Raw genomic sequence first — 24,168 nt, forward strand, 5'->3', positions numbered from 1 at the left:
AGGATTGAGATATTCCAACAGAATGATATTTATTTTAAACGAAAGAAAGTGTCAAACAAAACATGACACTACAACTCAGGGCGAACCAAGGCCAACATAATAAACAAAATAAGCCATTTCCCACAGAAAGTGCTAGCTAGCCTGATAGAAAGAAACAAACCAAAAGACAGTCGCTAACCCTAACTCCCTAATGCGAAAACAAGAGAAAACAATCAAAAGAAAAATGGCAGTCCACCCCTACAGATTTAATACTATTTACAAAATATACAATTTATAAACAAAACCACGGCACAAAACCTAACAATTCAAAAATGCTAAATAAGGTTTGGAAACCAAGAACAGCAAACAGGTGCTGATGCCAGAAAGAGCCTCGCTAGCTGTTGGGAACCGTACTTTTAAAACTCCAGGAAGTGTAGGATGGACCACTCAGCTTCCGGTACTGCCCCCCAATCCGGCCAATCAGGCAGGGCACCTATAAGAACAAGAAAATAAAAACAACACATATGGCCAGGACCGTAACATGGTCTACTAGTAATGAAGCACGATGGTTGGCAAACCAATAAAGTAGCAAAACAGCAATGAAAGAACAAAATTTGATGAAAATATAGAACAATTTCTATGAATAAATAGGCAGTAACACCAGCTTGTGCTGCCCGTAAACCCAAGCAAAGAAGCTTACAGCACGTGGTATTCCCAGGCGGTCTTCCTACCAAGTACTAACAAGGCCCGGCCCTATTTGGCTGCCGAGATCGGACGGGATCGGGCGCTTAGAGAGCGGTGTGGCCGTAAGCTGCATTTGACATCATCAACAGCTCTTAAAAACGCTGGAGAAGCAGAATGCATGACCCTTGCTAAGAAGAAGATAAATGTGGCAAAGTACAAAGTACTATAACTGTACTGGTCTGTTACGCCCCTGTCTAGGGGGTCAGGGTGAAACATACAAAGATAAATTAGCATGTTCCCTCTCCGATCCCCAAACCAAAATCCAGGATCGAGATGTTCCAACAGAATGATATTTATTTTAAACGAAAGAAAGTGTCAAACAAAACATGACACTACAACTCAGGGCGAACCAAGGCCAACATAATAAACAAAATAAGCCATTTCCCACAGAAAGTGCTAGCTAGCCTGATAGAAATAAACAAACCAAAAGACAGTCGCTAACCCTAACTCCCTAATGTGAAAACAGTCCAAAGAAAATGGCAGTTCACCCCTACATTTTTAATACTATTTACAAAATATACAATTTATAAACAAAACCACGGCACAAAACCTAACAATTCAAAAATGCTAAATAAGGTTTGGAAACCAAGAACAGCAAACAGGTGCTGATGCCAGAAAGAGCCTCGCTAGCTGTTGGGAACCGTACTTTTAAAACTCCAGCAGGTGTAGGATGGACCAATCAGCTTCCTGTACTGCCCCCCAATCCGGTCAATCAGGCAGGGCACCTATAAGAACAAGAAAATAAAAACAACACATATGGCCAGGACCGTAACATGGTCTATTAGTAATGAAGCACGATGGGTGACAAACCAATAAAGTAGCAAAACAGCAATGAAAGAACAAAATATGATGAAAATATAGAACAATTTCTATGAATAAATAGGCAGTAACACCAGCTTGTGCTGCCCGTAAACCCAAGCAAAAAAGCTTACAGCACCTGGTATTCCCAGGCGGTCTTCCTACCAAGTACTAACCAGGCCCGGCTCTATTTGGCTGCCGAGATCGGACGAGATCGGGCGCTTAGAGAGCGGTGTGGCCGTAAGCTGCATTTGACATCATCAACAGCTCTTAAAAACGCTGGAGAAGCAGAATGCATGACACTTGCTAAGAAGAAGATAAATGTGGCAAAGTACAAAGGACTATAACTGTACTGGTCTGTTACGCCCCTGTCTAGGGGGTCAGGGTGCAACATACAAAGATAAATTAGCATGTTCCCTCTCCGATCCCCAAACCAAAATCCAGGATCGAGATGTTCCAACAGAATGATATTTATTTTAAACGAAAGAAAGTGTCAAACAAAACATGACACTACAACTCAGGGTGAACCAAGGCCAACATAATAAACAAAATAAGCCATTTCCCACAGAAAGTGCTAGCTAGCCTGATAGAAATAAACAAACCAAAAGACAGTCGCTAACCCTAACTCCCTAATGTGAAAACAGTCCAAAGAAAATGCCAGTTCACCCCTACAGATTTAATACTATTTACAAAATATACAATTTATAAACAAAACCACGGCACAAAACCTAACAATTCAAAAATGCTAAATAAGGTTTGGAAACCAAGAACAGCAAACAGGTGCTGATGCCAGAAAGAGCCTCGCTAGCTGTTGGGAACCGTACTTTTAAAACTCCAGGAAGTGTAGGATGGACCAATCAGCTTCCTGTACTGCCCCCCAATCCGGCCAATCAGGCAGGGCACCTATAAGAACAAGAAAATAAAAACAACACATATGGCCAGGACCGTAACATGGTCTACTAGTAATGAAGCACGATGGTTGGCAAACCAATAAAGTAGCAAAACAGCAATGAAAGAACAAAATTTGATGAAAATATAGAACAATTTCTATGAATAAATAGGCAGTAACACCAGCTTGTGCTGCCCGTAAACCCAAGCAAAAAAGCTTACAGCACCTGGTATTCCCAGGCGGTCTTCCTACCAAGTACTAACCAGGCCCGGCTCTATTTGGCTGCCGAGATCGGACGAGATCGGGCGCTTAGAGAGCGGGCGCTTAGAGAGCGGTGTGGCCGTAAGCTGCATTTGACATCATCAACAGCTCTTAAAAACGCTAGAGAAGCAGAATGCATGACACTTGCTAAGAAGAAGATAAATGTGGCAAAGTACAAAGTACTATAACTGTACTGGTCTGTTACGCCCCTGTCTAGGGGGTCAGGGTGAAACATACAAAGATAAATTAGCATGTTCCCTCTCCGATCCCCAAACCAAAATCCAGGATCGAGATGTTCCAACAGAATGATATTTATTTTAAACGAAAGAAAGTGTCAAACAAAACATGACACTACAACTCAGGGTGAACCAAGGCCAACATAATAAACAAAATAAGCCATTTCCCACAGAAAGTGCTAGCTAGCCTGATAGAAATAAACAAACCAAAAGACAGTCGCTAACCCTAACTCCCTAATGTGAAAACAAGAGAAAACAATCAAAAGAAAATGGCAGTCCACCCCTACAGATTTAATACTATTTACAAAATATATAATTTATAAACAAAACCACGGCACAAAACCTAACAATTCAAAAATGCTAAATAAGGTTTGGAAACCAAGAACAGCAAACAGGTGCTGCTGCCAGAAAGAGCCTCGCTAGCTGTTGGGAACCGTACTTTTAAAACTCCAGGAAGTGTAGGATGGACCAATCAGCTTCCTGTACTTCCCCCAAATCCGGCCAATCAGGCAGGGCACCTATAAGAACAACAAAATAAAAACATCACATATGGCCAGGACCATAACATGGTCTACTAGTAATGAAGCACGATGGTTGACAAACCAATAAAGTAGCAAAACAGCAATGAAAGAACAAAATTTGATGAAAATATAGAACAATTTCTATGAATAAATAGGCAGTAACACCAGCTTGTGCTGCCCGTAAACCCAAGCAAAAAAGCTTACAGCACCTGGTATTCCCAGGCGGTCTTCCTACCAAGTACTAACCAGGCCCGGCTCTATTTGGCTGCCGAGATCGGACGAGATCGGGCGCTTAGAAAGCGGTGTGGCCGTAAGCTGCATTTGACATCATCAACAGCTCTTAAAAACGCTGGAGAAGCAGAATGCATGACACTTGCTAAGAAGAAGATAAATGTGGCAAAGTACAAAGTACTATAACTGTACTGGTCTGTTACGCCCCTGTCTAGGGGGTCAGGGTGCAACACACAAAGATAAATTAGCATGTTCCATCTTCGATCCCCAAACCAAAATCCAGGATCGAGATGTTCCAACAGAATGATATTTATTTTAAACGAAAGAAAGTGTCAAACAAAACATGACACTACAACTCAGGGCGAACCAAGGCCAACATAATAAACAAAATAAGCCATTTCCCACAGAAAGTGCTAGCTAGCCTGATAGAAATAAACAAACCAAAAGACAGTCGCTAACCCTAACTCCCTAATGTGAAAACAGTCCAAAGAAAATGGCAGTTCACCCCTACAGATTTAATACTATTTACAAAATATACAATTTATAAACAAAACCACGGCACAAAACCTAACAATTCAAAAATGCTAAATAAGGTTTGGAAACCAAGAACAGCAAACAGGTGCTGATGCCAGAAAGAGCCTCGCTAGCTGTTGGGAACCGTACTTTTAAAACTCCAGGAAGTGTAGGATGGACCAATCCGCTTCCTGTACTGCCCCCCAATCCGGCAAATCAGGCAGGGCACCTATAAGAACAACAAAATAAAAACAACACATATGGCCAGGACCGTAACATGGTCTACTAGTAATGAAGCACGATGGTTGGCAAACCAATAAAGTAGCAAAACAGCAATGAAAGAACAAAATTTGATGAAAATATAGAACAATTTCTATGAATAAATAGGCAGTAACACCAGCTTGTGCTGCCCGTAAACCCAAGCAAAGAAGTTTACAGCACGTGGTATTCCCAGGCGGTCTTCCTACCAAGTACTAACCAGGCCCGGCTCTATTTGGCTGCCGAGATCGGACGAGATCGGGCGCTTAGAGAGCGGTGTGGCCGTAAGCTGCATTTGACATCATCAACAGCTCTTAAAAACGCTGGAGAAGCAGAATGCATGACACTTGCTAAGAAGAAGATAAATGTGGCAAAGTACAAAGTATTATAACTGTACTGGTCTGTTACGCCCCTGTCTAGGGGGTCAGGGTGAAACATACAAAGATAAATTTGCATGTTCCCTCTCCGATCCCCAAACCAAAATCCAGGATTGAGATGTTCCAACAGAATGATATTTATTTTAAACGAAAGAAAGTGTCAAACAAAACATGACACTACAACTCAGGGCGAACCAAGGCCAACATAATAAACAAAATAAGCCATTTCCCACAGAAAGTGCTAGCTAGCCTGATAGAAATAAACAAACAAAAAGATAGTCGCTAACCCTAACTCCCTAATGTGAAAACAAGAGAAAACAATCAAAAGAAAATGGCAGTCCACCCCTACAGATTTAATACTATTTACAAAATATACAATTTATAAACAAAACCACGGCACAAAACCTAACAATTCAAAAATGCTAAATAAGATTTGGAAACCAAGAACAGCAAACAGGTGCTGCTGCCAGAAAGAGCCTCGCTAGCTGTTGGGAACCGTACATTTAAAACTCCAGGAAGTGTAGGATGGACCAATCAGCTTCCTGTACTTCCCCCAAATCCGGCCAATCAGGCACGGCACCTATAAGAACAAGAAAATAAAAACAACACATATGGCCAGGACCGTAACATGGTCTACTAGTAATGAAGCACGATGGTTGACAAACCAATAAAGTAGCAAAACAGCAATGAAAGAACAAAATTTGATGAAAATATAGAACAATTTCTATGAATAAATAGGCAGTAACACCAGCTTGAGCTGCCCGTAAACCCAAGCAAAAAAGCTTACAGCACCTGGTATTCCCAGGCGGTCTTCCTACCAAGTACTAACCAGGCCCAGCCCTATTTGGCTGCCGAGATCGGACGAGATCGGGCGCTTAGAGAGCGGTGTGGCCGTAACATGCATTTGATATCATCAACAGCTCTTAAAAACGCTAGAGAAGCAGAATGCATGACACTTGCTAAGAAGAAGATAAATGTGGCAAAGTACAAAGTACTATAACTGTACTGGTCTGTTACGCCCCTGTCTAGGGGGTCAGGGTGAAACATACAAAGATAAATTTGCATGTTCCCTCTCCGATCCCCAAACCAAAATCCAGGATTGAGATATTCCAACAGAATGATATTTATTTTAAACGAAAGAAAGTGTCAAACAAAACATGACACTACAACTCAGGGCGAACCAAGGCCAACATAATAAACAAAATAAGCCATTTCCCACAGAAAGTGCTAGCTAGCCTGATAGAAAGAAACAAACCAAAAGATAGTCGCTAACCCTAACTCCCTAATGCGAAAACAAGAGAAAACAATCAAAAGAAAAATGGCAGTCCACCCCTACAGATTTAATACTATTTACAAAATATACAATTTATAAACAAAACCACGGCACAAAACCTAACAATTCAAAAATGCTAAATAAGGTTTGGAAACCAAGAACAGCAAACAGGTGCTGATGCCAGAAAGAGCCTCGCTAGCTGTTGGGAACCGTACTTTTAAAACTCCAGGAAGTGTAGGATGGACCACTCAGCTTCCGGTACTGCCCCCCAATCCGGCCAATCAGGCAGGGCACCTATAAGAACAAGAAAATAAAAACAACACATATGGCCAGGACCGTAACATGGTCTACTAGTAATGAAGCACGATGGTTGGCAAACCAATAAAGTAGCAAAACAGCAATGAAAGAACAAAATTTGATGAAAATATAGAACAATTTCTATGAATAAATAGGCAGTAACACCAGCTTGTGCTGCCCGTAAACCCAAGCAAAGAAGCTTACAGCACGTGGTATTCCCAGGCGGTCTTCCTACCAAGTACTAACAAGGCCCGGCCCTATTTGGCTGCCGAGATCGGACGGGATCGGGCGCTTAGAGAGCGGTGTGGACGTAAGCTGCATTTGACATCATCAACAGCTCTTAAAAACGCTGGAGAAGCAGAATGCATGACCCTTGCTAAGAAGAAGATAAATGTGGCAAAGTACAAAGTACTATAACTGTACTGGTCTTTTACGCCCCTGTCTAGGGGGTCAGGGTGAAACATACAAAGATAAATTAGCATGTTCCCTCTCCGATCCCCAAACCAAAATCCAGGATCGAGATGTTCCAACAGAATGATATTTATTTTAAACGAAAGAAACTGTCAAACAAAACATGACACTACAACTCAGGGCGAACCAAGGCCAACATAATAAACAAAATAAGCCATTTCCCACAGAAAGTGCTAGCTAGCCTGATAGAAATAAACAAACCAAAAGACAGTCGCTAACCCTAACTCCCTAATTTGAAAACAAGAGAAAACAATCAAAAGAAAATGGCAGTCCACCCCTACAGATTTAATACTATTTACAAAATATACAATTTATAAACAAAACCACGGCACAAAACCTAACAATTCAAAAATGCTAAATAAGGTTTGGAAACCAAGAACAGCAAACAGGTGCTGCTGCCAGAAAGAGCCTCGCTAGCTGTTGGGAACCGTACTTTTAAAACTCCAGGAAGTGTAGGATGGACCAATCAGCTTCCTGTACTTCCCCCAAATCCGGCCAATCAGGCAGGGCACCTATAAGAACAAGAAAATAAAAACAACACATATGGCCAGGACCGTAACATGGTCTACTAGTAATGAAGCACGATGGTTGACAAACCAATAAAGTAGCAAAACAGCAATGAAAGAACAAAATTTGATGAAAATATAGAACAATTTCTATGAATAAATAGGCAGTAACACCAGCTTGTGCTGCCCGTAAACCCAAGCAAAAAAGCTTACAGCACCTGGTATTCCCAGGCGGTCTTCCTACCAAGTACTAACCAGGCCCGGCCCTATTTGGCTGCTGAGATCGGACGAGATCGGGCGCTCAGAGAGCGGTGTGGCCGTAAGCTGCATTTGACATCATCAACAGCTCTTAAAAACGCTGGAGAAGCAGAATGCATGACACTTGCTAAGAAGAAGATAAATGTGGCAAAGTACAAAGTACTATAACTGTACTGGTCTGTTACGCCCCTGTCTAGGGGGTCAGGGTGCAACATACAAAGATAAATTAGCATGTTCCCTCTCCGATCCCCAAACCAAAATCCAGAATCGAGATGTTCCAACAGAATGATATTTATTTTAAACGAAAGAAAGTGCCAAACAAAACATGACACTACAACTCAGGGCGAACCAAGGCCAACATAATAAACAAAATAAGCCATTTCCCACAGAAAGTGCTAGCTAGCCTGATAGAAATAAACAAACCAAAAGATAGTCGCTAACCCTAACTCCCTAATGTGAAAACAAGAGAAAACAATCAAAAGAAAAATGGCAGTCCACCCCTACAGATTTAATACTATTTACAAAATATACAATTTATAAACAAAACCACGGCACAAAACCTAACAATTCAAAAATGCTAAATAAGATTTGGAAACTAAGAACAGCAAACAGGTGCTGCTGCCAGAAAGAGCCTCGCTAGCTGTTGGGAACCGTACTTTTAAAACTCCAGGAAGTGTAGGATGGACCAATCAGCTTCCTGTACTTCCCCCAAATCCAGCCAATCAGGCAGGGCACCTATAAGAACAAGAAAATAAAAACAACACATATGGCCATGACCGTAACATGGTCTACTAGTAATGAAGCACGATGGTTGACAAACCAATAAAGTAGCAAAACAGCAATGAAAGAACAAAATTTGATGAAAATATAGAACAATTTCTATGAATAAATAGGCAGTAACACCAGCTTGAGCTGCCCGTAAACCCAAGCAAAAAAGCTTACAGCACCTGGTATTCCCAGGCGGTCTTCCTACCAAGTACTAACCAGGCCCGGCTCTATTTGGCTGCCGAGATCGGACGAGATCGGGCGCTTAGAGAGCGGTGTGGCCGTAAGCTGCATTTGACATTATCAACAGCTCTTAAAAACGCTAGAAAAGCAGAATGCATGACACTTGCTAAGAAGAAGATAAATGTGGCAAAGTACAAAGTACTATAACTGTACTGGTCTGTTACGCCCCTGTCTAGGGGGTCAGGGTGAAACATACAAAGATAAATTTGCATGTTCCCTCTCCGATCCTCAAACCAAAATCCAGGATTGAGATGTTCCAACAGAATGATATTTATTTTAAACGAAAGAAAGTGTCAAACAAAACATGACACTACAACTCAGGGCGAACCAAGGCCAACATAATAAACAAAATAAGCCATTTCCCACAGAAAGTGCTAGCTAGCCTGATAGAAATAAACAAACCAAAAGATAGTCGCTAACCCTAACTCCCTAATGTGAAAACAAGAGAAAACAATCAAAAGAAAATGGCAGTCCACCCCTACAGATTTAATACTATTTACAAAATATACAATTTATAAACAAAACCACGGCACAAAACCTAACAATTCAAAAATGCTAAATAAGATTTGGAAACCAAGAACAGCAAACACGTGCTGCTGCCAGAAAGAGCCTCGCTAGCTGTTGGGAACCGTACATTTAAAACTCCAGGAAGTGTAGGATGGACCAATCAGCTTCCTGTACTTCCCCCAAATCCGGTCAATCAGGCACGGCACCTATAAGAACAAGAAAATAAAAACAACACATATGGCCAGGACCGTAACATGGTCTACTAGTAATGAAGCACGATGGTTGACAAACCAATAAAGTAGCAAAACAGCAATGAAAGAACAAAATTTGATGAAAATATAGAACAATTTCTATGAATAAATAGGCAGTAACACCAGCTTGAGCTGCCCGTAAACCCAAGCAAAAAAGCTTACAGCACCTGGTATTCCCAGGCGGTCTTCCTACCAAGTACTAACCAGGCCCAGCCCTATTTGGCTGCCAAGATCGGACGAGATCGGGCGCTTAGAGAGCGGTGTGGCCGTAACATGCATTTGATATCATCAACAGCTCTTAAAAACGCTAGAGAAGCAGAATGCATGACACTTGCTAAGAAGAAGATAAATGTGGCAAAGTACAAAGTACTATAACTGTACTGGTCTGTTACGCCCCTGTCTAGGGGGTCAGGGTGAAACATACAAAGATAAATTTGCATGTTCCCTCTCCGATCCCCAAACCAAAATCCAGGATTGAGATGTTCCAACAGAATGATATTTATTTTAAACGAAAGAAAGTGTCAAACAAAACATGACACTACAACTCAGGGCGAACCAAGGCCAACATAATAAACAAAATAAGCCATTTCCCACAGAAAGTGCTAGCTAGCCTGATAGAAAGAAACAAACCAAAAGACAGTCGCTAACCCTAACTCCCTAATGCGAAAACAAGAGAAAACAATCAAAAGAAAAATGGCAGTCCACCCCTACAGATTTAATACTATTTACAAAATATACAATTTATAAACAAAACCACGGCACAAAACCTAACAATTCAAAAATGCTAAATAAGGTTTGGAAACCAAGAACAGCAAACAGGTGCTGCTGCCAGAAAGAGCCTCGCTAGCTGTTGGGAACCGTACTTTTAAAACTCCAGGAAGTGTAGGATGGACCAATCAGCTTCCTGTACTTCCCCCAAATCCGGCCAATCAGGCAGGGCACCTATAAGAACAAGAAAATAAAAACAACACATATGGCCAGGACCGTAACATGGTCTACTAGTAATGAAGCACGATGGTTGACAAACCAATAAAGTAGCAAAACAGCAATGAAAGAACAAAATTTGATGAAAATATAGAACAATTTCTATGAATAAATAGGCAGTAACACCAGCTTGTGCTGCCCGTAAACCCAAGCAAAAAAGCTTACAGCACCTGGTATTCCCAGGCGGTCTTCCTACCAAGTACTAACCAGGCCCGGCCCTATTTGGCTGCTGAGATCGGACGAGATCGGGCGCTCAGAGAGCGGTGTGGCCGTAAGCTGCATTTGACATCATCAACAGCTCTTAAAAACGCTGGAGAAGCAGAATGCATGACACTTGCTAAGAAGAAGATAAATGTGGCAAAGTACAAAGTACTATAACTGTACTGGTCTGTTACGCCCCTGTCTAGGGGGTCAGGGTGCAACATACAAAGATAAATTAGCATGTTCCCTCTCCGATCCCCAAACCAAAATCCAGAATCGAGATGTTCCAACAGAATGATATTTATTTTAAACGAAAGAAAGTGTCAAACAAAACATGACACTACAACTCAGGGCGAACCAAGGCCAACATAATAAACAAAATAAGCCATTTCCCACAGAAAGTGCTAGCTAGCCTGATAGAAATAAACAAACCAAAAGATAGTCGCTAACCCTAACTCCCTAATGTGAAAACAAGAGAAGACAATCAAAAGAAAATGGCAGTCCACCCCTACAGATTTAATACTATTTACAAAATATACAATTTATAAACAAAACCACGGCACAAAACCTAACAATTCAAAAATGCTAAATAAGATTTGGAAACCAAGAACAGCAAACAGGTGCTGCTGCCAGAAAGAGCCTCGCTAGCTGTTGGGAACCGTACTTTTAAAACTCCAGGAAGTGTAGGATGGACCAATCAGCTTCCTGTACTTCCCCCAAATCCGGCCAATCAGGCAGGGCACCTATAAGAACAAGAAAATAAAAACAACACATATGGCCAGGACCGTAACATGGTCTACTAGTAATGAAGCACGATGGTTGACAAACCAATAAAGTAGCAAAACAGCAATGAAAGAACAAAATTTGATGAAAATATAGAACAATTTCTATGAATAAATAGGCAGTAACACCAGCTTGAGCTGCCCGTAAACCCAAGCAAAAAAGCTTACAGCACCTGGTATTCCCAGGCGGTCTTCCTACCAAGTACTAACCAGGCCCGGCTCTATTTGGCTGCCGAGATCGGACGAGATCGGGCGCTTAGAGAGCGGTGTGGCCGTAACATGCATTTGACATCATCAACAGCTCTTAAAAACGCTAGAGAAGCAGAATGCATGACACTTGCTAAGAAGAAGATAAATGTGGCAAAGTACAAAGTACTATAACTGTACTGGTCTGTTACGCCCCTGTCTAGGGGGTCAGGGTGAAACATACAAAGATAAATTTGCATGTTCCCTCTCCGATCCCCAAACCAAAATCCAGGATTGAGATGTTCCAACAGAATGATATTTATTTTAAACGAAAGAAAGTGTCAAACAAAACATGACACTACAACTCAGGGCGAACCAAGGCCAACATAATAAACAAAATAAGCCATTTCCCACAGAAAGTGCTAGCTAGCCTGATAGAAATAAACAAACCAAAAGATAGTCGCTAACCCTAACTCCCTAATGTGAAAACAAGAGAAAACAATCAAAAGAAAATGGCAGTCCACCCCTACAGATTTAATACTATTTACAAAATATACAATTTATAAACAAAACCACGGCACAAAACCTAACAATTCAAAAATGCTAAATAAGATTTGGAAACCAAGAACAGCAAACAGGTGCTGCTGCCAGAAAGAGCCTCGCTAGCTGTTGGGAACCGTACATTTAAAACTCCAGGAAGTGTAGGATGGACCAATCAGCTTCCTGTACTTCCCCCAAATCCGGCCAATCAGGCATGGCACCTATAAGAACAAGAAAATAAAAACAACACATATGGCCAGGACCGTAACATGGTCTACTAGTAATGAAGCACGATGGTTGACAAACCAATAAAGTAGCAAAACAGCAATGAAAGAACAAAATTTGATGAAAATATAGAACAATTTCTATGAATAAATAGGCAGTAACACCAGCTTGAGCTGCCCGTAAACCCAAGCAAAAAAGCTTACAGCACCTGGTATTCCCAGGCGGTCTTCCTACCAAGTACTAACCAGGCCCGGCCCTATTTGGCTGCCGAGATCGGACGAGATCGGGCGCTCAGAGAGCGGTGTGGCCGTAAGCTGCATTTGACATCATCAACAGCTCTTAAAAACGCTGGAGAAGCAGAATGCATGACACTTGCTAAGAAGAAGATAAATGTGGCAAAGTACAAAGTACTATAACTGTACTGGTCTGTTACGCCCCTGTCTAGGGGGTCAGGGTGCAACATACAAAGATAAATTAGCATGTTCCCTCTCCGATCCCCAAACCAAAATCCAGAATCGAGATGTTCCAACAGAATGATATTTATTTTAAACGAAAGAAAGTGTCAAACAAAACATGACACTACAACTCAGGGCGAACCAAGGCCAACATAATAAACAAAATAAGGCATTTCCCACAGAAAGTGCTAGCTAGCCTGATAGAAATAAACAAACCAAAAGATAGTCGCTAACCCTAACTCCCTAATGTGAAAACAAGAGAAAACAATCAAAAGAAAATGGCAGTCCACCCCTACAGATTTAATACTATTTACAAAATATACAATTTATAAACAAAACCACGGCACAAAACCTAACAATTCAAAAATGCTAAATAAGATTTGGAAACCAAGAACAGCAAACAGGTGCTGCTGCCAGAAAGAGCCTCGCTAGCTGTTGGGAACCGTACTTTTAAAACTCCAGGAAGTGTAGGATGGACCAATCAGCTTCCTGTACTTCCCCCAAATCCGGCCAATCAGGCAGGGCACCTATAAGAACAAGAAAATAAAAACAACACATATGGCCAGGACCGTAACATGGTCTACTAGTAATGAAGCACGATGGTTGACAAACCAATAAAGTAGCAAAACAGCAATGAAAGAACAAAATTTGATGAAAATATAGAACAATTTCTATGAATAAATAGGCAGTAACACCAGCTTGAGCTGCCCGTAAACCCAAGCAAAAAAGCTTACAGCACCTGGTATTCCCAGGCGGTCTTCCTACCAAGTACTAACCAGGCCCGGCCCTATTTGGCTGCCGAGATCGGAAGAGATCGGGCGCTTAGAGAGCGGTGTGGCCGTAACATGCATTTGACATCATCAACAGCTCTTAAAAACGCTAGAGAAGCAGAATGCATGACACTTGCTAAGAAGAAGATAAATGTGGCAAAGTACAAAGTACTATAACTGTACTGGTCTGTTACGCCCCTGTCTAGGGGGTCAGAGTGAAACATACAAAGATAAATTTGCATGTTCCCTCTCCGATCCCCAAACCAAAATCCAGGATTGAGATGTTCCAACAGAATGATATTTATTTTAAACGAAAGAAAGTGTCAAACAAAACATGACACTACAACTCAGGGCGAACCAAGGCCAACATAATAAACAAAATAAGCCATTTCCCACAGAAAGTGCTAGCTAGCCTGATAGAAATAAACAAACCAAAAGATAGTCGCTAACCCTAACTCCCTAATGTGAAAACAAGAGAAAACAATCAAAAGAAAATGGCAGTCCACCCCTACAGATTTAATACTATTTACAAAATATACAATTTATAAACAAAACCACGGCACAAAACCTAACAATTCAAAAATGCTAAATAAGATTTGGAAACCAAGAACAGCAAACAGGTGCTGCTGCCAGAAAGAGCCTCGCTAGCTGTTGGGAACCGTACATTTAAAACTCCAGGAAGTGTAGGATGGACCAATCAGCTTCCTGTACTTCCCCCAAATCCGGCCAATCAGGCACGGCACCTATAAGAACAAGAAAATAAAAACAACACATATGGCCAGGACCGTAACATGGTCTACTAGTAATGAAGCACGATGGTTGACAAACCAATAAAGTAGCAAAACAGCAATGAAAGAACAAAATTTGATGAAAATATAGAACAATTTCTATGAATAAATAGGCAGTAACACCAGCTTGAGCTGCCCGTAAACCCAAGCAAAAAAGCTTACAGCACCTGGTATTCCCAGGCGGTCTTCCTACCAAGTACTAACCAGGCCCAGCCCTATTTGGCTGCCGAGATCGGACGAGATCGGGCGCTTAGAGAGCGGTGTGGCCGTAACATGCATTTGATATCATCAACAGCTCTTAAAAACGCTAGAGAAGCAGAATGCATGACACTTGCTAAGAAGAAGATAAATGTGGCAAAGTACAAAGTACTATAACTGTACTGGTCTGTTACGCCCCTGTCTAGGGGGTCAGGGTGAAACATACAAAGATAAATTTGCATGTTCCCTCTCCGATCCCCAAACCAAAATCCAGGATTGAGATATTCCAACAGAATGATATTTATTTTAAACGAAAGAAAGTGTCAAACAAAACATGACACTACAACTCAGGGCGAACCAAGGCCAACATAATAAACAAAATAAGCCATTTCCCACAGAAAGTGCTAGCTAGCCTGATAGAAATAAACAAACCAAAAGACAGTCGCTAACCCTAACTCCCTAATGCGAAAACAAGAGAAAACAATCAAAAGAAAAATGGCAGTCCACCCCTACAGATTTAATACTATTTACAAAATATACAATTTATAAACAAAACCACGGCACAAAACCTAACAATTCAAAAATGCTAAATAAGGTTTGGAAACCAAGAACAGCAAACAGGTGCTGATGCCAGAAAGAGCCTCGCTAGCTGTTGGGAACCGTACTTTTAAAACTCCAGCAGGTGTAGGATGGACCAATCAGCTTCCTGTACTGCCCCCCAATCCGGTCAATCAGGCAGGGCACCTATAAGAACAAGAAAATAAAAACAACACATATGGCCAGGACCGTAACATGGTCTATTAGTAATGAAGCACGATGGGTGACAAACCAATAAAGTAGCAAAACAGCAATGAAAGAACAAAATTTGATGAAAATATAGAACAATTTCTATGAATAAATAGGCAGTAACACCAGCTTGTGCTGCCCGTAAACCCAAGCAAAAAAGCTTACAGCACCTGGTATTCCCAGGCGGTCTTCCTACCAAGTACTAACCAGGCCCGGCTCTATTTGGCTGCCGAGATCGGACGAGATCGGGCGCTTAGAGAGCGGTGTGGCCGTAAGCTGCATTTGACATCATCAACAGCTCTTAAAAACGCTGGAGAAGCAGAATGCATGACACTTGCTAAGAAGAAGATAAATGTGGCAAAGTACAAAGGACTATAACTGTACTGGTCTGTTACGCCCCTGTCTAGGGGGTCAGGGTGCAACATACAAAGATAAATTAGCATGTTCCCTCTCCGATCCCCAAACCAAAATCCAGGATCGAGATGTTCCAACAGAATGATATTTATTTTAAACGAAAGAAAGTGTCAAACAAAACATGACACTACAACTCAGGGTGAACCAAGGCCAACATAATAAACAAAATAAGCCATTTCCCACAGAAAGTGCTAGCTAGCCTGATAGAAATAAACAAACCAAAAGACAGTCGCTAACCCTAACTCCCTAATGTGAAAACAGTCCAAAGAAAATGCCAGTTCACCCCTACAGATTTAATACTATTTACAAAATATACAATTTATAAACAAAACCACGGCACAAAACCTAACAATTCAAAAATGCTAAATAAGGTTTGGAAACCAAGAACAGCAAACAGGTGCTGATGCCAGAAAGAGCCTCGCTAGCTGTTGGGAACCGTACTTTTAAAACTCCAGGAAGTGTAGGATGGACCAATCAGCTTCCTGTACTGCCCCCCAATCCGGCCAATCAGGCAGGGCACCTATAAGAACAAGAAAATAAAAACAACACATATGGCCAGGACCGTAACATGGTCTACTAGTAATGAAGCACGATGGTTGGCAAACCAATAAAGTAGCAAAACAGCAATGAAAGAACAAAATTTGATGAAAATATAGAACAATTTCTATGAATAAATAGGCAGTAACACCAGCTTGTGCTGCCCGTAAACCCAAGCAAAAAAGCTTACAGCACCTGGTATTCCCAGGCGGTCTTCCTACCAAGTACTAACCAGGCCCGGCTCTATTTGGCTGCCGAGATCGGACGAGATCGGGCGCTTAGAGAGCGGGCGCTTAGAGAGCGGTGTGGCCGTAAGCTGCATTTGACATCATCAACAGCTCTTAAAAACGCTAGAGAAGCAGAATGCATGACACTTGCTAAGAAGAAGATAAATGTGGCAAAGTACAAAGTACTATAACTGTACTGGTCTGTTACGCCCCTGTCTAGGGGGTCAGGGTGAAACATACAAAGATAAATTAGCATGTTCCCTCTCCGATCCCCAAACCAAAATCCAGGATCGAGATGTTCCAACAGAATGATATTTATTTTAAACGAAAGAAAGTGTCAAACAAAACATGACACTACAACTCAGGGTGAACCAAGGCCAACATAATAAACAAAATAAGCCATTTCCCACAGAAAGTGCTAGCTAGCCTGATAGAAATAAACAAACCAAAAGACAGTCGCTAACCCTAACTCCCTAATGTGAAAACAAGAGAAAACAATCAAAAGAAAATGGCAGTCCACCCCTACAGATTTAATACTATTTACAAAATATATAATTTATAAACAAAACCACGGCACAAAACCTAACAATTCAAAAATGCTAAATAAGGTTTGGAAAGCAAGAACAGCAAACAGGTGCTGCTGCCAGAAAGAGCCTCGCTAGCTGTTGGGAACCGTACTTTTAAAACTCCAGGAAGTGTAGGATGGACCAATCAGCTTCCTGTACTTCCCCCAAATCCGGCCAATCAGGCAGGGCACGTATAAGAACAAGAAAATAAAAACAACACATATGGCCAGGACCGTAACATGGTCTACTAGTAATGAAGCACGATGGTTGACAAACCAATAAAGTAGCAAAACAGCAATGAAAGAACAAAATTTGATGAAAATATAGAACAATTTCTATGAATAAATAGGCAGTAACACCAGCTTGTGCTGCCCGTAAACCCAAGCAAAAAAGCTTACAGCACCTGGTATTCCCAGGCGGTCTTCCTACCAAGTACTAACCAGGCCCGGCTCTATTTGGCTGCCGAGATCGGACGAGATCGGGCGCTTAGAGAGCGGTGTGGCCGTAAGCTGCATTTGACATCATCAACAGCTCTTAAAAACGCTGGAGAAGCAGAATGCATGACACTTGCTAAGAAGAAGATAAATGTGGCAAAGTACAAAGGACTATAACTGTACTGGTCTGTTACGCCCCTGTCTAGGGGCTCAGGGTGCAACATACAAAGATAAATTAGCATGTTCCCTCTCCGATCCCCAAACCAAAATCCAGGATCGAGATGTTCCAACAGAATGATATTTATTTTAAACGAAAGAAAGTGTCAAACAAAACAAAACACTACAACTCAGGGCGAACCAAGGCCAACATAATAAACAAAATAAGCCATTTCCCACAGAAAGTGCTAGCTAGCCTGATAGAAATAAACAAACCAAAAGACAGTCGCTAACCCTAACTCCCTAATGTGAAAACAGTCCAAAGAAAATGCCAGTTCACCCCTACAGATTTAATACTATTTACAAAATATACAATTTATAAACAAAACCACGGCACAAAACCTAACAATTCAAAAATGCTAAATAAGGTTTGGAAACCAAGAACAGCAAACAGGTGCTGATGCCAGAAAGAGCCTCGCTAGCTGTTGGGAACCGTACTTTTAAAACTCCAGCAGGTGTAGGATGGACCAATCAGCTTCCTGTACTGCCCCCCAATCCGGTCAATCAGGCAGGGCACCTATAAGAACAAGAAAATAAAAACAACACATATGGCCAGGACCGTAACATGGTCTATTAGTAATGAAGCACGATGGGTGACAAACCAATAAAGTAGCAAAACAGCAATGAAAGAACAAAATTTGATGAAAATATAGAACAATTTCTATGAATAAATAGGCAGTAACACCAGCTTGTGCTGCCCGTAAACCCAAGCAAAAAAGCTTACAGCACCTGGTATTCCCAGGCGGTCTTCCTACCAAGTACTAACCAGGCCCGGCTCTATTTGGCTGCCGAGATCTGACGAGATCGGGCGCTTAGAGAGCGGTGTGGCCGTAAGCTGCATTTGACATCATCAACAGCTCTTAAAAACGCTGGAGAAGCAGAATGCATGACACTTGCTAAGAAGAAGATAAATGTGGCAAAGTACAAAGGACTATAACTGTACTGGTCTGTTACGCCCCTGTCTAGGGGCTCAGGGTGCAACATACAAAGATAAATTAGCATGTTCCCTCTCCGATCCCCAAACCAAAATCCAGGATCGAGATGTTCCAACAGAATGATATTTATTTTAAACGAAAGAAAGTGTCAAACAAAACATGACACTACAACTCAGGGCGAACCAAGGCCAACATAATAAACAAAATAAGCCATTTCCCACAGAAAGTGGTAGCTAGTCTGATAGAAAAAAAAACAAACCAAAAGACAGTTGCTAACCCTAACTCCCTAATGTGAAAACAGTCCAAAGAAAATGGCAGTTCACCCCTACAGATTTAATACTATTTACAAAATATACAATTTATAAACAAAACCACGGCACAAAACCTAACAATTCAAAAATGCTAAATAAGGTTTGGAAACCAAGAACAGCAAACAGGTGCTGATGCCAGAAAGAGCCTCGCTAGCTGTTGGGAACCGTACTTTTAAAACTCCAGGAAGTGTAGGATGGACCAATCAGCTTCCTGTACTGCCCCCCAATCCGGCCAATCAGGCAGGGCACCTATAAGAACAAGAAAATAAAAACAACACATATGGCCAGGACCGTAACATGGTCTACTAGTAATGAAGCACGATGGTTGGCAAACCAATAAAGTAGCAAAACAGCAATGAAAGAACAAAATTTGATGAAAATATAGAACAATTTCTATGAATAAATAGGCAGTAACACCAGCTTGTGCTGCCCGTAAACCCAAGCAAAAAAGCTTACAGCACCTGGTATTCCCAGGCGGTCTTCCTACCAAGTACTAACCAGGCCCGGCTCTATTTGGCTGCCGAGATCGGACGAGATCGGGCGCTTAGAGAGCGGTGTGGCCGTAAGCTGCATTTGACATCATCAACAGCTCTTAAAAACGCTGGAGAAGCAGAATGCATGACACTTGCTAAGAAAAAGATAAATGTGGCAACGTACAAAGTACTATAACTGTACTGGTCTGTTACGCCCCTGTCTAGGGGGTCAGGGTGCAACATACAAAGATAAATTAGCATGTTCCCTCTCCGATCCCCAAACCAAAATCCAGGATCGAGATGTTCCAACAGAATGATATTTATTTTAAACGAAAGAAAGTGTCAAACAAAACATGACACTACAACTCAGGGCGAACCAAGGCCAACATAATAAACAAAATAAGCCATTTCCCACAGAAAGTGCTAGCTAGCCTGATAGAAATAAACAAACCAAAAGACAGTCGCTAACCCTAACTCCCTAATGTGAAAACAGTCCAAAGAAAATGGCAGTTCACCCCTACAGATTTAATACTATTTACAAAATATACAATTTATAAACAAAACCACGGCACAAAACCTAACAATTCAAAAATGCTAAATAAGGTTTGGAAACCAAGAACAGCAAACAGGTGCTGATGCCAGAAAGAGCCTCGCTAGCTGTTGGGAACCGTACTTTTAAAACTCCAGGAAGTGTAGGATGGACCACTCAGCTTCCGGTACTGCCCCCCAATCCGGCCAATCAGGCAGGGCACCTATAAGAACAAGAAAATAAAAACAACACATATGGCCAGGACCGTAACATGGTCTATTAGTAATGAAGCACGATGGTTGGCAAACCAATAAAGTAGCAAAACAGCAATGAAAGAACAAAATTTGATGAAAATATAGAACAATTTCTATGAATAAATAGGCAGTAACACCAGCTTGTGCTGCCCGTAAACCCAAGCAAAAAAGCTTACAGCACCTGGTATTCCCAGGCGGTCTTCCTACCAAGTACTAACCAGGCCCGGCTCTATTTGGCTGCCGAGATCGGACGAGATCGGGCGCTTAGAGAGCGGTGTGGCCGTAAGCTGCATTTGACATCATCAACAGCTCTTAAAAACGCTGGAGAAGCAGAATGCATGACACTTGCTAAGAAGAAGATAAATGTGGCAAAGTACAAAGTACTATAACTGTACTGGTCTGTTACGCCCCTGTCTAGGGGGTCAGGGTGCCACATACAAAGATAAATTAGCATGTTCCCTCTCCGATCCCCAAACCAAAATCCAGGATCGAGATGTTCCAACAGAATGATATTTATTTTAAACGAAAGAAAGTGTCAAACAAAACATGACACTACAACTCAGGGCGAACCAAGGCCAACATAATAAACAAAATAAGGCATTTCCCACAGAAAGTGCTAGCTAGCCTGATAGAAATAAACAAACCAAAAGACAGTCGCTAACCCTAACTCCCTAATGTGAAAACAGTCCAAAGAAAATGGCAGTTCACCCCTACAGATTTAATACTATTTACAAAATATACAATTTATAAACAAAACCACGGCACAAAACCTAACAATTCAAAAATGCTAAATAAGGTTTGGAAACCAAGAACAGCAAACAGGTGCTGCTGCCAGAAAGAGCCTCGCTAGCTGTTGGGAACCGTACTTTTAAAACTCCAGGAAGTGTAGGATGGACCAATCAGCTTCCTGTACTGCCCCCCAATCCGGCCAATCAGGCAGGGCACCTATAAGAACAAGAAAATAAAAACAACACATATGGCCAGGACCGTAACATGGTCTATTAGTAATGAAGCACGATGGTTGACAAACCAATCAAGTAGCAAAACAGCAATGAAAGAACAAAATTTGATGAAAATATAGAACAATTTCTATGAATAAATAGGCAGTAACACCAGCTTGTGCTGCCCGTAAACCCAAGCAAAGAAGCTTACAGCACGTGGTATTCCCAGGCGGTCTTCCTACCAAGTACTAACAAGGCCCGGCTCTATTTGGCTGCCGAGATCGGACGGGATCGGGCGCTTAGAGAGCAGTGTGGCCGTAAGCTGCATTTGACATCATCAACAGCTCTCAAAAACGCTGGAGAAGCAGAATGCATGACCCTTGCTAAGAAGAAGATAAATGTGGCAAAGTACAAAGTACTATAACTGTACTGGTCTGTTACGCCCCTGTCTAGGGGGTCAGGGTGGAACATACAAAGATAAATTAGCATGTTCCCTCTCCGATCCCCAAACCAAAATCCAGGATCGAGATGTTCCAACAGAATGATAGTTATTTTAAACGAAAGAAAGTGTCAAACAAAACATGACACTACAACTCAGGGCGAACCAAGGCCAACATAATAAACAAAATAAGCCATTTCCCACAGAAAGTGCTAGCTAGCCTGATAGAAATAAACAAACCAAAAGACAGTCGCTAACCCTAACTCCCTAATGTGAAAACAAGAGAAAACAATCAAAAGAAAATGGCAGTCCACCCCTACAGATTTAATACTATTTACAAAATATACAATTTATAAACAAAACCACGGCACAAAACCTAACAATTCAAAAATGCTAAATAAGGTTTGGAAAGCAAGAACAGCAAACAGGTGCTGCTGCCAGAAAGAGCCTCGCTAGCTGTTGGGAACCGTACTTTTAAAACTCCAGGAAGTGTAGGATGGACCAATCAGCTTCCTGTACTTCCCCCAAATCCGGCCAATCAGGCAGGGCACCTATAAGAACAACAAAATAAAAACAACACATATGGCCAGGACCGTAACATGGTCTACTAGTAATGAAGCAAGATGGTTGACAAACCAATAAAGTAGCAAAACAGCAATGAAAGAACAAAATTTGATGAAAATATAGAACAATTTCTATGAATAAATAGGCAGTAACACCAGCTTGTGCTGCCCGTAAACCCAAGCAAAAAAGCTTACAGCACCTGGTATTCCCAGGCGGTCTTCCTACCAAGTACTAACCAGGCCCGGCTCTATTTGGCTGCCGAGATCGGACGAGATCGGGCGCTTAGAGAGCGGTGTGGCCGTAAGCTGCATTTGACATCATCAACAGCTCTTAAAAACGCTGGAGAAGCAGAATGCATGACACTTGCTAAGAAGAAGATAAATGTGGCAACGTACAAAGTACTATAACTGTACTGGTCTGTTACGCCCCTGTCTAGGGGGTCAGGGTGCAACATACAAAGATAAATTAGCATGTTCCCTCTCCGATCCCCAAACCAAAATCCAGGATCGAGATGTTCCAACAGAATGATATTTATTTTAAACGAAAGAAAGTGTCAAACAAAACATGACACTACAACTCAGGGCGAACCAAGGCCAACATAATAAACAAAATAAGCCATTTCCCACAGAAAGTGCTAGCTAGCCTGATAGAAATAAACAAACCAAAAGACAGTCGCTAACCCTAACTCCCTAATGTGAAAACAGTCCAAAGAAAATGGCAGTTCACCCCTACAGATTTAATACTATTTACAAAATATACAATTTATAAACAAAACCACGGCACAAAACCTAACAATTCAAAAATGCTAAATAAGGTTTGGAAACCAAGAACAGCAAACAGGTGCTGATGCCAGAAAGAGCCTCGCTAGCTGTTGGGAACCGTACTTTTAAAACTCCAGGAAGTGTAGGATGGACCAATCAGCTTCCTGTACTGCCCCCCAATCCGGCCAATCAGGCAGGGCACCTATAAGAACAAGAAAATAAAAACAACACATATGGCCAGGACCGTAACATGGTCTATTAGTAATGAAGCACGATGGTTGACAAACCAATCAAGTAGCAAAACAGCAATGAAAGAACAAAATTTGATGAAAATATAGAACAATTTCTATGAATAAATAGGCAGTAACACCAGCTTGTGCTGCCCGTAAACCCAAGCAAAGAAGCTTACAGCACCTGGTATTCCCAGGCGGTCTTCCTACCAAGTACTAACAAGGCCCGGCTCTATTTGGCTGCCGAGATCGGACGGGATCGGGCGCTTAGAGAGCAGTGTGGCCGTAAGCTGCATTTGACATCATCAACAGCTCTCAAAAACGCTGGAGAAGCAGAATGCATGACCCTTGCTAAGAAGAAGATAAATGTGGCAACGTACAAAGTACTATAACTGTACTGGTCTGTTACGCCCCTGTCTAGGGGGTCAGGGTGGAACATACAAAGATAAATTAGCATGTTCCCTCTCCGATCCCCAAACCAAAATCCAGGATCGAGATGTTCCAACAGAATGATATTTATTTTAAACGAAAGAAAGTGTCAAACAAAACATGACACTACAACTCAGGGCGAACCAAGGCCAACATAATAAACAAAATAAGCCATTTCCCACAGAAAGTGCTAGCTAGCCTGATAGAAATAAACAAACCAAAAGACAGTCGCTAACCCTAACTCCCTAATGTGAAAACAAGAGAAAACAATCAAAAGAAAATGGCAGTCCACCCCTACAGATTTAATACTATTTACAAAATATACAATTTATAAACAAAACCACGGCACAAAACCTAACAATTCAAAAATGCTAAATAAGGTTTGGAAAGCAAGAACAGCAAACAGGTGCTGCTGCCAGAAAGAGCCTCGCTAGCTGTTGGGAACCGTACTTTTAAAACTCCAGGAAGTGTAGGATGGACCAATCAGCTTCCTGTACTTCCCCCAAATCCGGCCAATCAGGCAGGGCACCTATAAGAACAACAAAATAAAAACAACACATATGGCCAGGACCGTAACATGGTCTACTAGTAATGAAGCAAGATGGTTGACAAACC

General features: G+C 41.6%; 24 pseudogenes; all 24 read right to left on the minus strand.

The window, feature by feature from the left end:
• Positions 1 to 672: 672 nt before the first annotated feature.
• LOC137118732 (5S ribosomal RNA) lies at positions 673 to 791 on the minus strand (annotated as a pseudogene).
• Positions 792 to 1,648: 857 nt separating this feature from the next.
• On the minus strand, positions 1,649 to 1,767 carry LOC137118490 (5S ribosomal RNA; annotated as a pseudogene).
• Positions 1,768 to 2,624: 857 nt separating this feature from the next.
• LOC137118749 (5S ribosomal RNA) lies at positions 2,625 to 2,758 on the minus strand (annotated as a pseudogene).
• An 867-nt stretch (positions 2,759 to 3,625) lies between these two features.
• LOC137118553 (5S ribosomal RNA) lies at positions 3,626 to 3,744 on the minus strand (annotated as a pseudogene).
• Positions 3,745 to 4,601: 857 nt separating this feature from the next.
• LOC137118695 (5S ribosomal RNA) lies at positions 4,602 to 4,720 on the minus strand (annotated as a pseudogene).
• An 867-nt stretch (positions 4,721 to 5,587) lies between these two features.
• On the minus strand, positions 5,588 to 5,706 carry LOC137118630 (5S ribosomal RNA; annotated as a pseudogene).
• An 868-nt stretch (positions 5,707 to 6,574) lies between these two features.
• Positions 6,575 to 6,693, minus strand: LOC137118790 (5S ribosomal RNA; annotated as a pseudogene).
• Positions 6,694 to 7,560: 867 nt separating this feature from the next.
• On the minus strand, positions 7,561 to 7,679 carry LOC137118673 (5S ribosomal RNA; annotated as a pseudogene).
• Positions 7,680 to 8,547: 868 nt separating this feature from the next.
• On the minus strand, positions 8,548 to 8,666 carry LOC137118491 (5S ribosomal RNA; annotated as a pseudogene).
• An 867-nt stretch (positions 8,667 to 9,533) lies between these two features.
• Positions 9,534 to 9,652, minus strand: LOC137118719 (5S ribosomal RNA; annotated as a pseudogene).
• An 868-nt stretch (positions 9,653 to 10,520) lies between these two features.
• On the minus strand, positions 10,521 to 10,639 carry LOC137118674 (5S ribosomal RNA; annotated as a pseudogene).
• An 867-nt stretch (positions 10,640 to 11,506) lies between these two features.
• On the minus strand, positions 11,507 to 11,625 carry LOC137118623 (5S ribosomal RNA; annotated as a pseudogene).
• Positions 11,626 to 12,492: 867 nt separating this feature from the next.
• LOC137118575 (5S ribosomal RNA) lies at positions 12,493 to 12,611 on the minus strand (annotated as a pseudogene).
• An 867-nt stretch (positions 12,612 to 13,478) lies between these two features.
• LOC137118702 (5S ribosomal RNA) lies at positions 13,479 to 13,597 on the minus strand (annotated as a pseudogene).
• An 867-nt stretch (positions 13,598 to 14,464) lies between these two features.
• LOC137118631 (5S ribosomal RNA) lies at positions 14,465 to 14,583 on the minus strand (annotated as a pseudogene).
• Positions 14,584 to 15,451: 868 nt separating this feature from the next.
• LOC137118492 (5S ribosomal RNA) lies at positions 15,452 to 15,570 on the minus strand (annotated as a pseudogene).
• Positions 15,571 to 16,427: 857 nt separating this feature from the next.
• Positions 16,428 to 16,561, minus strand: LOC137118750 (5S ribosomal RNA; annotated as a pseudogene).
• Positions 16,562 to 17,428: 867 nt separating this feature from the next.
• LOC137118493 (5S ribosomal RNA) lies at positions 17,429 to 17,547 on the minus strand (annotated as a pseudogene).
• An 857-nt stretch (positions 17,548 to 18,404) lies between these two features.
• On the minus strand, positions 18,405 to 18,523 carry LOC137118522 (5S ribosomal RNA; annotated as a pseudogene).
• An 859-nt stretch (positions 18,524 to 19,382) lies between these two features.
• On the minus strand, positions 19,383 to 19,501 carry LOC137118494 (5S ribosomal RNA; annotated as a pseudogene).
• Positions 19,502 to 20,358: 857 nt separating this feature from the next.
• LOC137118496 (5S ribosomal RNA) lies at positions 20,359 to 20,477 on the minus strand (annotated as a pseudogene).
• An 857-nt stretch (positions 20,478 to 21,334) lies between these two features.
• On the minus strand, positions 21,335 to 21,453 carry LOC137118741 (5S ribosomal RNA; annotated as a pseudogene).
• Positions 21,454 to 22,320: 867 nt separating this feature from the next.
• On the minus strand, positions 22,321 to 22,439 carry LOC137118497 (5S ribosomal RNA; annotated as a pseudogene).
• Positions 22,440 to 23,296: 857 nt separating this feature from the next.
• LOC137118632 (5S ribosomal RNA) lies at positions 23,297 to 23,415 on the minus strand (annotated as a pseudogene).
• Positions 23,416 to 24,168: the final 753 nt, after the last annotated feature.

The sequence above is a fragment of the Channa argus genome, unplaced genomic scaffold (assembly GCF_033026475.1).
Source record: "Channa argus isolate prfri unplaced genomic scaffold, Channa argus male v1.0 Contig041, whole genome shotgun sequence".
Classification (NCBI taxonomy): Eukaryota; Metazoa; Chordata; class Actinopteri; order Anabantiformes; family Channidae; genus Channa; species Channa argus.